This window comes from Dipodomys merriami, unplaced genomic scaffold, assembly GCF_024711535.1.
Source record: "Dipodomys merriami isolate MVZ:Mamm:240054 unplaced genomic scaffold, mDipMer1.0.p SCAF_390, whole genome shotgun sequence".
Lineage (NCBI taxonomy): Eukaryota > Metazoa > Chordata > Mammalia > Rodentia > Heteromyidae > Dipodomys > Dipodomys merriami.
Window position 1 is genome coordinate 862,613 of NW_027205493.1, and position 11,645 is coordinate 874,257.

Here is an 11,645-nt window from a genome sequence, read left to right on the forward strand (position 1 = left end):
TGGGTTGATATGGCTACTGGTAGAGGTTCAGCCCAGACCACATCAGTCTCAGTCACTACTGCCACTCCCGCATAATTCTCCCTGATGAATAAAGCTGCTTTCATCTGTAAACCACACGAGTTCAGCGTCCAGCAATGGCTGGACCCTTAAGTCCTCTTGGATGTTATGGACTTGTGCCAGGATCTCTGAGCAGTTATGTAGTGGCATGTTTACATCCTGATCTGGTAGAAGTGTTTCCCGGTGGAGAGCTGAAGGAGCCTGGAAATTGATTCTGAGAGGGTTGAGTAGCATTCCTTGGTAATGGGTTAGTTGGGTATTGCTGAGCCACCGATCTGGTGGTTGCTTTAACATACCCTCAATTGTGTGGGGGGTGGTCACACAGTTCTTGGCCCATGGTTAGTTTATCTGTGTGTTTTACCATCAGAGCAGTAGCCGCTATCATTCTCAAACATGGTGGCCATCCTACTGTTACGGAGTCTAATTTCTTTAACAAGTAGGCTACTGGTTTTCTCTACAGGCCCAAATATTGGGTTAGGATTCCTTTTGCTATTCCATTATGTTCATCCACATATAAGTAAAAGGGTTTACTGGCATCAGGGAGTCCCAACACTGGGGCTTATAATGCAGTTTTTATCTGTTCAAAGTCGCATCAGCTTCCTCTGTCCATTGAAACAGTTGCTTCTCCTCGTAAAGAGGTTTAGCCAGCTCTGCAAACCCTTGGATGCACAGATGGCAAAAGGTGGCAGAACCCAAAAACTCCCTTATTTGGTGCTGTGACCGTGGTGTTGGAATTTTGAAGGACAGTTTCTTTTCTGTCTTTGGTGACACATCGCTGCCCCCATTTCAATAAATAGCCCAAGTAAGTTACCTCTGATTTGCAGGTTTATGCTTTCTTGGCCCATGCTCATTAACCAAGGTTTCCCAATATCTGGGGTAAATCTTCTGTTCCTTGGATGCATTCTCTTTCAGTTTCACCAGCAGTTAATAAGTCACCCACATATTGCAACAAAGTCAGACCAGGGTGGCTTCCCCTAAACTCACCCAAGTCCTAATGCAGAGCTTTGTCAAAGAGTGTTGGTGAGTTTTTGAATCCTTGAATGAGTCTTGTCCAGATACATTGACACCTCCTTTGACATCTGTCCACTCAAAGGCAAAGGGATCTTGATTTTTGGGCACCAAGGGTAGGCTGAAAAAGGCATCTTTTAAATCTAATACAATGTACCACTGCCTATATTGAGGCAGGGTGCTCAGGAGAGTGTAGGTGTTAGGTATGGTAGGGTGATTGTCCATTACCCTTTTATGGACTTCCCTGAAGTCCTGTACTGGCTTATATTCATTAGATTTGGGCTTGCAGACTGGTAGCAGGGGAGTGTTCCACTCTGACTGGCAGGGTCACAATACATCCAGGTCTAGCAGACACCTAATGTGGGGTGTAATTCCCCCTGTGCCTCCATGGACATAGCATACTGTCAAACTCTAACTGGGTCCACCCCTGATTTTGCTTTGATGAAGAGAGCTGGTCTATGTTTCGCTAGTCCCACTCTGCCAGTCTCTGCCCAAGCTTCTGGATACCTTTCCAGCCAATAGGTGATTTCTTGGTCAGGAGTCTAGGGTGGTTGGAGCAACCGGTCCTCATCTTCCAGGCCCTGAGTCAATACTTGTATTGGTCTTCCTTGAGCATCCTCCACCGGGGGGCCTTCTGGATATAAGTGAATCTGTGTCCTGACCTTGGTTAACAAGTCTCTTCCCAATAAGGGATAAGGGCTTTATGGAATAACCAAGAATGAGTGGGACACTCATCCCATCCCCAGGTCCACTGTTCTTTCAGTGGTCCATGAGTATTGTTTAATTCCCATTACTTCTTGCACCCCAGAGGTTTTTTGTTGTTATTTGGGTTTTTTAACTGTATTTTTTTGTCTTTTCTTTTTGGTACTGGGGATCGAACCCAGGACGTTGTACTTGCTAGGCAAGCGCGTTGCCACTGAGCTACATCCTAGCCCAACACCCAAGAGATTTTATTTGAGACTTTTCCTTGGGGCTATATTAAAGCAGAGTATTGGATCCCGGTATGTACTAGAAATTTTACTGGAGTCCCATCCACTCTCAGTGCTACCCTGGGTTCAGGGAGGGGAATTGAACCCTGACATCCCTATTCATTATTAGCAGTACTGTTAGCCATTAGTGTCGAGGTTCTATGAGGCTGCCACTGCTTTGTTCAGTTTCCCTTTCTTAGCACATTCTTTGACCTAATGCAATATTTCTTGGTAGTAAGTGCACTAATGTCTGTGTAGACCTCGACTATTTGGGCATCGTAGGGTTTCCTTCCCTGTAAGACCATGTATACTTTAGCCAAATTGTTATGTTTGCAGGCTACTGCCCTGAGATCCGCCATTAGAGTCTGGTGATAGACCCTTAATCCCCCCCTACGTTCTGACGTGTTGTAGTCCCAACCATCATTTGGAGGCCTGGTTAATGGAAAAGATGCATTGGTGAAATCAGGGTTAGTAGTAGGCTACCTGTCATCCACCAGAACCAGTTTCCTAGCCTCAGTTTGAATCCTTTCTCTTTCTTCCGTGTGGAACAAGACCCGAAGTAACTGCTGGCAATCATCCCTGGTCAGCTGACACATGGACATTACATTATGTAGGAGATAAATCAAATCCTTGGGATTATCTGAAAATTTTGCATTTTGTGTTTTCCAATTATATAAGTCATTCCTGGAAAGGGCCAACACTGAATTCGGGGGTTTCTGGTTTTGTCCGGTGGCCCAATTTCTCTGAACAGCAGCATCATGGTGGTGTCAGGGAGACTCAGGCTGGCAGCTCTGTGAATGCTACCAAGAGTTCTTCCTGTTGGCCCTTCCAAGTTGCTGCTGGCTCCTTGCTTCTCATCTCTTACTGCCTCCCCTTCCTCCAAGAGGGGTGGAGGAGGCAGCAGTGAAGGGTATGGGAGGAGATCAAAGGCTAATAAGAGAAGATCTTCACTCCCTTCCTGTAAAATGGTATATAAGGAGGCTGAGGGCGGTAGTTGACACAAACTTTTCTTATGCTAAAATCTTGTTTTTATTGACAGAAAGGGGTAGAAAGGGCAACAGACACTTTGGAGGTTCCTGCACCAAATTCTGCCATACTAAAATATAGGGAATCTGATTGGGGTGCCCTGCACTTCCTGGGAGAAAAGCCCTACTTTAACCACCCAAATGGTGTTTAGATTAAAAGTTCTTTGGGGGCTGGCATCCAACCTCAAAAGTAGGCCACTCTGACTTGCACAAAATAAGTAATTTTTCTTTTTTAACTTCAACACCTAAATTGTTAGCTCTTTCCTTATCACCTTTAAAAATATCTGTCAGAATGGTAAGAGGTGTACTTTGGTTCTGACTCATTTCAGTGTATATCAATCCACACACAAGACAAGAAAAAAGGAGGAAGGCAATTACAAATGTCACAAAATTAAACAACTGGTGCTTTCGGGGATTTAGGATAAAACCACAACTCAGAGTGTCCCAAGGAGAAAAGTGTGGATTCACTGGCCTGTTTAGGATCCCAAAGAGGTAGATGTAGACACTTGGTGATGTTTCAGCAGTGTCATCGGGTAAAAGACTACCCGACTCTAGCTTTGCTTCAAGTGGGCCAACTTTCTAAGCCAAATTTCACCCTTCGAAGCAGAAGATAAGAGAGTCTGAAAGAGAAAGTAATTATTGTTGGACAAGAAACTGAACAAAGCATAACAATTTTACATGGAGGCAAACAGGGTTTCCAGGCATCTGTGTCAGGATGAATATGAAAGAGGGAAATGTTCCACGAAAGCCACAATAAGACAGACACACAGATTTTAAGAGAAGACACATTAACAGCATGCAGGTGATAGACTGGGTGGTAGACTGTCAGACAGAAATTGCCGGACTAAAGACAGGAAACATCCCAAATGTCCACACTAGTGGACAGTCTACCCTGTAAACTATCAAGCAGACAGTTCAGGACTACAGATGGGCCCAAATGTCCGCACTAGTGAATAGTTTACCTTCCCTGGGCTTCTCAGGGACATCTCCCACTGGTTCTGTTGGCTGCCTTATAGCACGTCCGCCAGGATTTTTTGCCAACTCCAAGACCCAAACTGAAAACTACACAAATATCACAGTTCCAAAACTTACTGGCTGTTCTTTACTACACCCTGATCAGGTGTCTGGGTGAGCTTATGAGGGAGATCCCATATGAGCCCCTATTTGTTGTACCTGGACTTGAGACCCCCCGAAGACTACCAGAGACCACGACCAATGCAAATAACAAAGGAGTGGTTTATTTGCAAGCTCGAGGTTGATCCTCCACGCACTCAGTAACCGGTGATGCTAAGAAGCCCCGACCATAGAATAAGCACAGTTTTTTTTTTTATAGTATTGAACAAACAACTTTAAGGAAGTTTTACATGAGAAATTACATGATTGGTTAACATTTTAAGCAAACTACACTATACATATGTGATTGGCTAATATTATTATGGATGTGATATTGATGGGAATTGTCTGGCCACTGGGTCACTGTGTCCTGCATGGCCACCCAGTGTTTGGTCAATGCATCTGGAGAAAATTCCTGTGGCTTTCCCAAGGATCATTTATGTCTCAGTTGTCCAGGAATTGTTTTTCTTTTTGTGTCATTTCTTGGTCAAACACATGGTTATTTTAATAATTCATACCTTACAAGATGGTTGCTAGCCTGTAATGGAGTTACTTAGGCCTTCATTGTACCTCTTTAAGCCTTAGGTTCTTCACATTTAGTATTATTATTGTCTCTTCATACAAGCCTGAAATCACTATTTCAAAGTAACACAAATATAAAAACAAAAATAATCTGATACAACCATCACAAATCATAAATTATGTTAAAAAATCCACAATATAAATAAATAAACCTGAGGAAGAGGAAAAACAATGACAGAATAACAACAGAAAATTACCCTAGGTCTCTCTAATGAAACAGATATTGAGAGTCCTAGAAGATACTCAAATTCTAGAGGTTCATACCAAGTCAGCTATAATTATATATAGATATAAAATTCAGAGGCAGATTTTATACTGACTTCACAAAAAAATACAGAAATCTATGGAAAGTTACCCAGCCAGGCAGGTGACTGCTGTGACTGTGTTGGCCAACATATTCAAAAGCACAATTGCATTGTGGAAACAAAGGGCCACATGGGAAATAAATCATGAACAGAGACAGTCACATCTAAACACAAACTCAATTCACCTTACCACTGGACAGTCCAAACTGTCATTGTAACCACAAGTATTAACATGACAACATCTCACCACAACTGATCTCTTCTCCTACACTTAATGGTCTAGACAAAAACCTAAATCCAGAAAAAGAAATCACAACAGAAGATCAAATCAACACCTGGCAAAAGATGGATTACTTATAAAAGATATAGAGTCAGAATAAATACAGATTTCTTAGCTGATATGGTAAAAAGGAGAGCCTGGCATGATTATGACAAACATTAAAGGCAAACAACTACCAACCATGAATTCGTTCCCAAGCCAAACTATCCTTTATATTAAAAGGATATATAAAAATATTTCATGACAAAGAAAACTTGAAACAATGTATCTCCACCAAATCCGCAGGATAGAAGTTAATCTAATATATCCTACATAGAGAAGATCAAGAAGAACAGGAACTGGTGACATAGAATGCTCCCTACCAGAGAACAAGGTAAATATATTAAGAGTAGATGAGGCACAGCTCCTAACAACAGGTGCATAACACAGCAGGACTTATCAAATATTTCAAAGTCTTAACTCTCAATATCATTGGACTTAAATTTCAAAATAGAAGACATAGATTAGATACTAGTATCAAAAAACAAGATGCATCCATGTAGTATCTACAAGAGACACATTTTATTGACAAAAACAAACACATACTCAAACTGAAAGGCTGGAGGAAAAATTTCAAGCAAAAGGACACCATAAACAGGCCACAGTAGAATTACTAATACAAGATAAAATAGAATTCAAATTAAAATTAGGAGGAAGAGATATTATATATTGATAAAAGCAACTCTCCATTAGGAGGATATAAAAAGTCTAAACATCAATGCCCTGAATCCTGGAGCACCCCCACTTCATCAACCAAATAACACTTAACCTAAAAACACATCTCAACACATCGTTGTTATCCTTGGATAGGTCATCCAGGAAAAACTCAACCAAAAACTGCAGGCTTAAATAACTACATTGACTGCCTAGCCCTAACAGACTTCTACAGAATATACATTCAGCATCAATAGAAACATTCTTCTCAGCAGCTCTTGGAAGAGTCTTGAAAATAGAACATATCCTATGTTACATAGAAATTCTATCCAAAATGAAAGAAAAATAAATTGACTTGCCAAATCATGTCAGACCACAACAGACTAAATTTAGAATTAAACAGCTAAAGCAAAAAAAAAGTCTCAAATACATGAAGACTGAACAACACATTACTGAATGACCAGTGGGGCACTGAATACATTATAATGAAAATCTGAAAGTTTCTGAAAATTAACAAATTGAACACACAAAATACCAACTCCTCTGGGACTCAGTAAATGCAATACATAGAGGAAAATGTATACCTCGGAGTGCCTACATCAAGCAATTGGGGAAATCTCAAGTCTGTATTTTAATTATATACCTCAATCTTCTTGAAAACAGGAACAAGTCCAAACCCAAAGCAGTAGACAGAAACAAACAAACAAAAAAAGAACTAAATCAGATACACGCACAGGTTGTGGCTCACGCCTGTAATCCTAGCTACTCAGGAAGCTGAGATCTGAGGATCGAGGGTCAAATCCAGCCCTGGCAGGAAAGTCTGTGAGACTTTTATCTCCAATAAACCAATAGAAACCCGGAAGTGGCACTGTGGCTCAAACGGTAATGCTCTCGCCTTGAAGTGAAGAGCACAGGGACAGTGCCCAAGACCAGAGTTCAAGCCCTACGACCTACCAAAAAAAATTAAATCAGAAATACCTACATAAAGACAAAATGAAACATAAAAAGATCAACAAAACAGAGTTGGTTCTTTCAATAAATTAACAGAATTGACCGACCCTTACCAAATCTGACTAAGAAGAGAATTTATATAGATAGAAAGATAAATAAAAAGTCCACAGATTGGGAGAAGATCGTTACTTGCTCTGCTACAGACAATGGACTCATAACTCAAATATATTTAGAGCCCCTAAAGTTAACCCCCCCCAAAAAAACAAATAATCAAAAAACAGCCACCCTATTAATAAGTGGGCTAAAGATTTAAGGAGAGAACTCTCTGAAGAAGAAATATGAATGGCCAATAGACACATGAAGTAATATGCAACATTTCTGGCCATAGAAATTCAAATCAAAGCAACATTGAGATTCCACCTCACCCCAGTTAGAATGACCATTATGAAGAAAATTAATAATAACAGATGATGGGCTGGTGGGGATATGGCCAAAAAGGAACATTACTACACTATTGGTTGAAATGTAAACTTGCTCAAATATTCCGTAAAGAAGTGTACAGGTTTCTCAGAAAGGCTCCCCTATGACTCAGCAATCTCACTCCTGGGCATTTACCCAAATGACCACAAACAAAGCCACACTAACGCTGCTATCAAAACTATGTCCAATGTAGCATTATTTACCATAACTAAGATATGAAACCAAAACAGATGCCCCTCAGTAGATGAATCGGTCCAAAAAATGTCATATACATTCACAACAAAATTCTATGGTTCCGTTAGAAAGAATGACATTGCCCCATTTGTAAGGAAAAGGAAAGACTTGGAAAACATAATAAGTCAAAAAAGCCAGACCCAAAAAACCATAGGCTACATGTTTTCACTCATTTGGAAAAACTAGAATATATCTAGGATATTCTTAGAAAAGAGCACAATAGCTCAATAGCTATATGCATATCACCATAGAAAATGATGCTTATTGAAATGAGCTCCCCGAAATGGAAACAAGATAATTGTATGGTGAACTGTTTTTAGTTATTTCTATTTACTTTTCCCCCTTTGGTTTATTCCCTGTAGTCACTGTTTTTGATTTCCGTACCCTTTGTCTTATACCTAAGTTAATTTTATTTGGGGAACGAAGAGAAATCACAGAAATGGTGGGACAAAGATTAACCAAAGCAACAGTGATAAACACTAGACACTATGTTAGAAATGAACTTTATAACTTTGTAGGTGTGGGATATCAAGTTTGGGGGTAATGTACTCATTACTTATTTTAATGTAACCTCCCCCCGTCTAACACCTTCATAATAAAAAAAACCCTGAAAATACAATAAGAGAACTCACCCAAATAGAGAAATTAGAGAAAAAATTAGACATCACAACATAAATAAGCAAAATTGAGAATGCTATAAGAAAGTACTTTGAAAACCGTATGCCAGTCACCTGGAGAATTCTAGAGAAATATATGCTTTCATATACTCGAACTGAACCAGGAAGTGATACATAAGAAGTAATGAAAATGAAATGTCAATAAACAATTTCCCATACCAGAAAAATCTAGGACTCAATGGATTTACCATGAAATTAAGGCCTGCAAAGAGCTTGCAATACTCAGATCTAACTCTTCAATGGAATAGCAAGGGAAATGAAATTATCAAACACATTCTATGAAGCTAGAATTAGACTCTTCCCCAAATCAGATAGGGACTCATCAAAGAAAGAGAACTATGAACTGAACTCTTGATATGCATTGATACAGAACTTCTCAATAAAATTTTCACCAACCAATTTCAGCAACTAACAAAAAAATCGTATACTATAATCAAACAGTATTCATTCTAGGATCCACTTGGATCCAATATACTTGTAAATAAACATAACATAAACCATCATCAGAAGCATGGACAAGAGCCACATTATCATATATACATAGATGTAAAAATAGCTTTTAACAAACTCCAATACCCCTTTATGATTAAAGGTCTGAGAAGCTAGGAATGCATGGAACATTCCTCAATATAATACAGAGTATGTATATGACAAAGAGATAATAAACATGTACCTAATGGTGGAGGCAGGAAGACATTAAAATCAGGAATGATAAAAGGATGTCCACTCTCTCTACTAATGTTCAATATAGTACTGGAGTTCCTAGCAAGAGCAATAAGCAAGAGAAAAACATAATGGGGATCCAAATAGGGAAGAAGGAAAAGTATCTCTTTTTACAGATGAAATGATCCTGTATTTATAGGACCCTAGAACTTCCTCCCTCAAATTAGTAAAGGTGATGCTAACCTTCAGCAACGTAGCAGGGTATAAAACCCACAAGAATCAGTAGTTGTTTTGTGTTACCAACAATGGGAAGATCCAGGCTGGAATCCAAAAAACAACCTCATGTATATTAGCTCAAAATCAAATCAAAACTAAACAGAACAAAACAACAACAAAACTAGGAATTAATTAATTTAACTAAAAATGAGAAGTACCTCTACTGTAAAAACGTTAAAACTATAAAATGGGTAATTGAAGGAGATTCAAGGAAATGGAAAGTCTTTCAATGCTCCTGGTTGGAAGAATTAACATTGTGGAAACTGCAATATTACCCCCAAACAATTGACAATGCAATACCCAGCAAAATCCCAACAATATTCTTCAATACAGTAGGGAAAACAATCCAAATTTAATATGAAATTACAAAATTACAGATGAAACAGAAAGCTTAGAAATGAACTAATGGGCCTATAGTCATTTTAAACACACACACACACACACACACACACACACACACACACACACACAATGGATTTCTATTCACTCATCAGAAGGGATGACTTTTCACTAGTCTTAAGGAAAATGAAAGGCTTGGGGAAATTATACTAAGAGAAAGGAATGCACACTCAGAGCAATATATGTTTCATGGATTCATTCACTTATGGTAGCTAGTAGGTGCCTAGAAATCTACAATAACAAGACAGATTCTAGCTCGTCCCAGTTAGGAGGGCCATTATCAAGAAAATTGACAATAGCAAATTCTGAGGTGGATGTAGCCAAATGGGAACTCTATTACACTGTTGCTAGGAAATTGAACTTGTTCAACCACTCTGGAATGCAGTATGAACTTTCCTCAAAAGTCTAAACATAGATCTCCCTATTACCCAGTAATTCCACTCAGGGTCAGTATTCCAAAAAATAACAAAGAAGTTCACATTAAAACTACCAGCATAACCACGATCATGGCCAAGGCCCAGAGTTCAAGATTGGAAAAAAGTTACATTGCTGGTATTTGTTTCCCCAAATATGAATATTTTGACATAAGATTCCAAATCATTCTATTTGCAACAGCTACCATAGGACTTAAATGTAGTCGGTTTTAAAATGGCTTCTTTATTGAATGTTAGGAAAAGCGGTAAGCAGTCCAAGAAAAGGGAGAATATTTTGTTGTTGATGTTGGTTGAGAGGCTTGATGTCTGGGCGTGGCCACTGGCCCTGAGCTCTTCAACTCAAGGTAAGGGCTCTATCTCTTGAGCCACAGGGCCTGCTCTGATTTTCTGGTGGTTAATTGGAGATAGGAGGCTCAGGGGCTTTCCTGCCCAGGCTGGCTTTGAACGGCAGTCCTCATATCTCAGCTTCCTGAGTAGCTAGGATTACAACTATGAGCCTGTGGTACCAGGCTAAAAATGGGGGATTTTTATAAAAGAAAATCCACCTCTTCACCTGTGTCTAAATATCAGATGTCACTATTAGAACACGGCACCCTCAACTCATTTCATCCCACATTTGTAAATTTTCTCTTTTCCTTCATCTGGGAACATTGCAGTCAATATCAAGTCAGCTGTGGGACTGGATCAATTGTATGTTAATTGCTAGCATGTAAATCAAGAACTGTTATATCAAAACAAATAAAACCCTCATTTGGAATAATTGTTTTCTCTTTTAATTACAAATCTGTGTTTGATTACTTCCTAATGTGATATTGGACCACCTAAAAGAGTGATGACATTTTCTTTCTCTTCAGCAATTGGCCTTCTCCCACATGTTGTCAAATATTTAAGAATTCAAAGATTTCCACTGATAATTCATTAAGCTGATATCTAAGAAAATGTGTATTTCTGGAATTGGTCTTATGTCTTGTTCTTACATGCACAAGTGTTCTATGATTTATTTGTTCTACAAGGAATTCTATTATCCAATCTTTGTGTGATCAATTTTAGTCTCTCTGATCTGTCCTTCTGACCCTCTCTCGGGAATCTCATTTCAGTCTGCCTCATAAAAAAATATGTTAGTTATTAGCTAAATGACTCTCAGCTTTTGTTTTTTGCCTGACTTCATGTAGGCTGTGATAGCAGCCCTGACTGGCTGTACTTACTGGAGTTCTCTGTTTGTTTGTGTGTTTTTTAGAGATTTATGATTACTATTCAAGGTAGTAGATTCTCTGGGCCCCAGTGATCCCCTGGCCTAGAGTCAATGGCTTTTTTTCCTAAAGATACAAAAACAACTGACTAAATTCCTGTTTCAGTTGTCTCAAAATGAGGCAATCTGGATCCTTGCAAAGCCATCAATGAGCCTCTGTAACCACTTACAGAAATGGTCTATCAAGATGGCTTGTCAAGGTTGACTGTGAAAAATGTTCATTTCCAAGTGACCACCATAAAACAGATCAC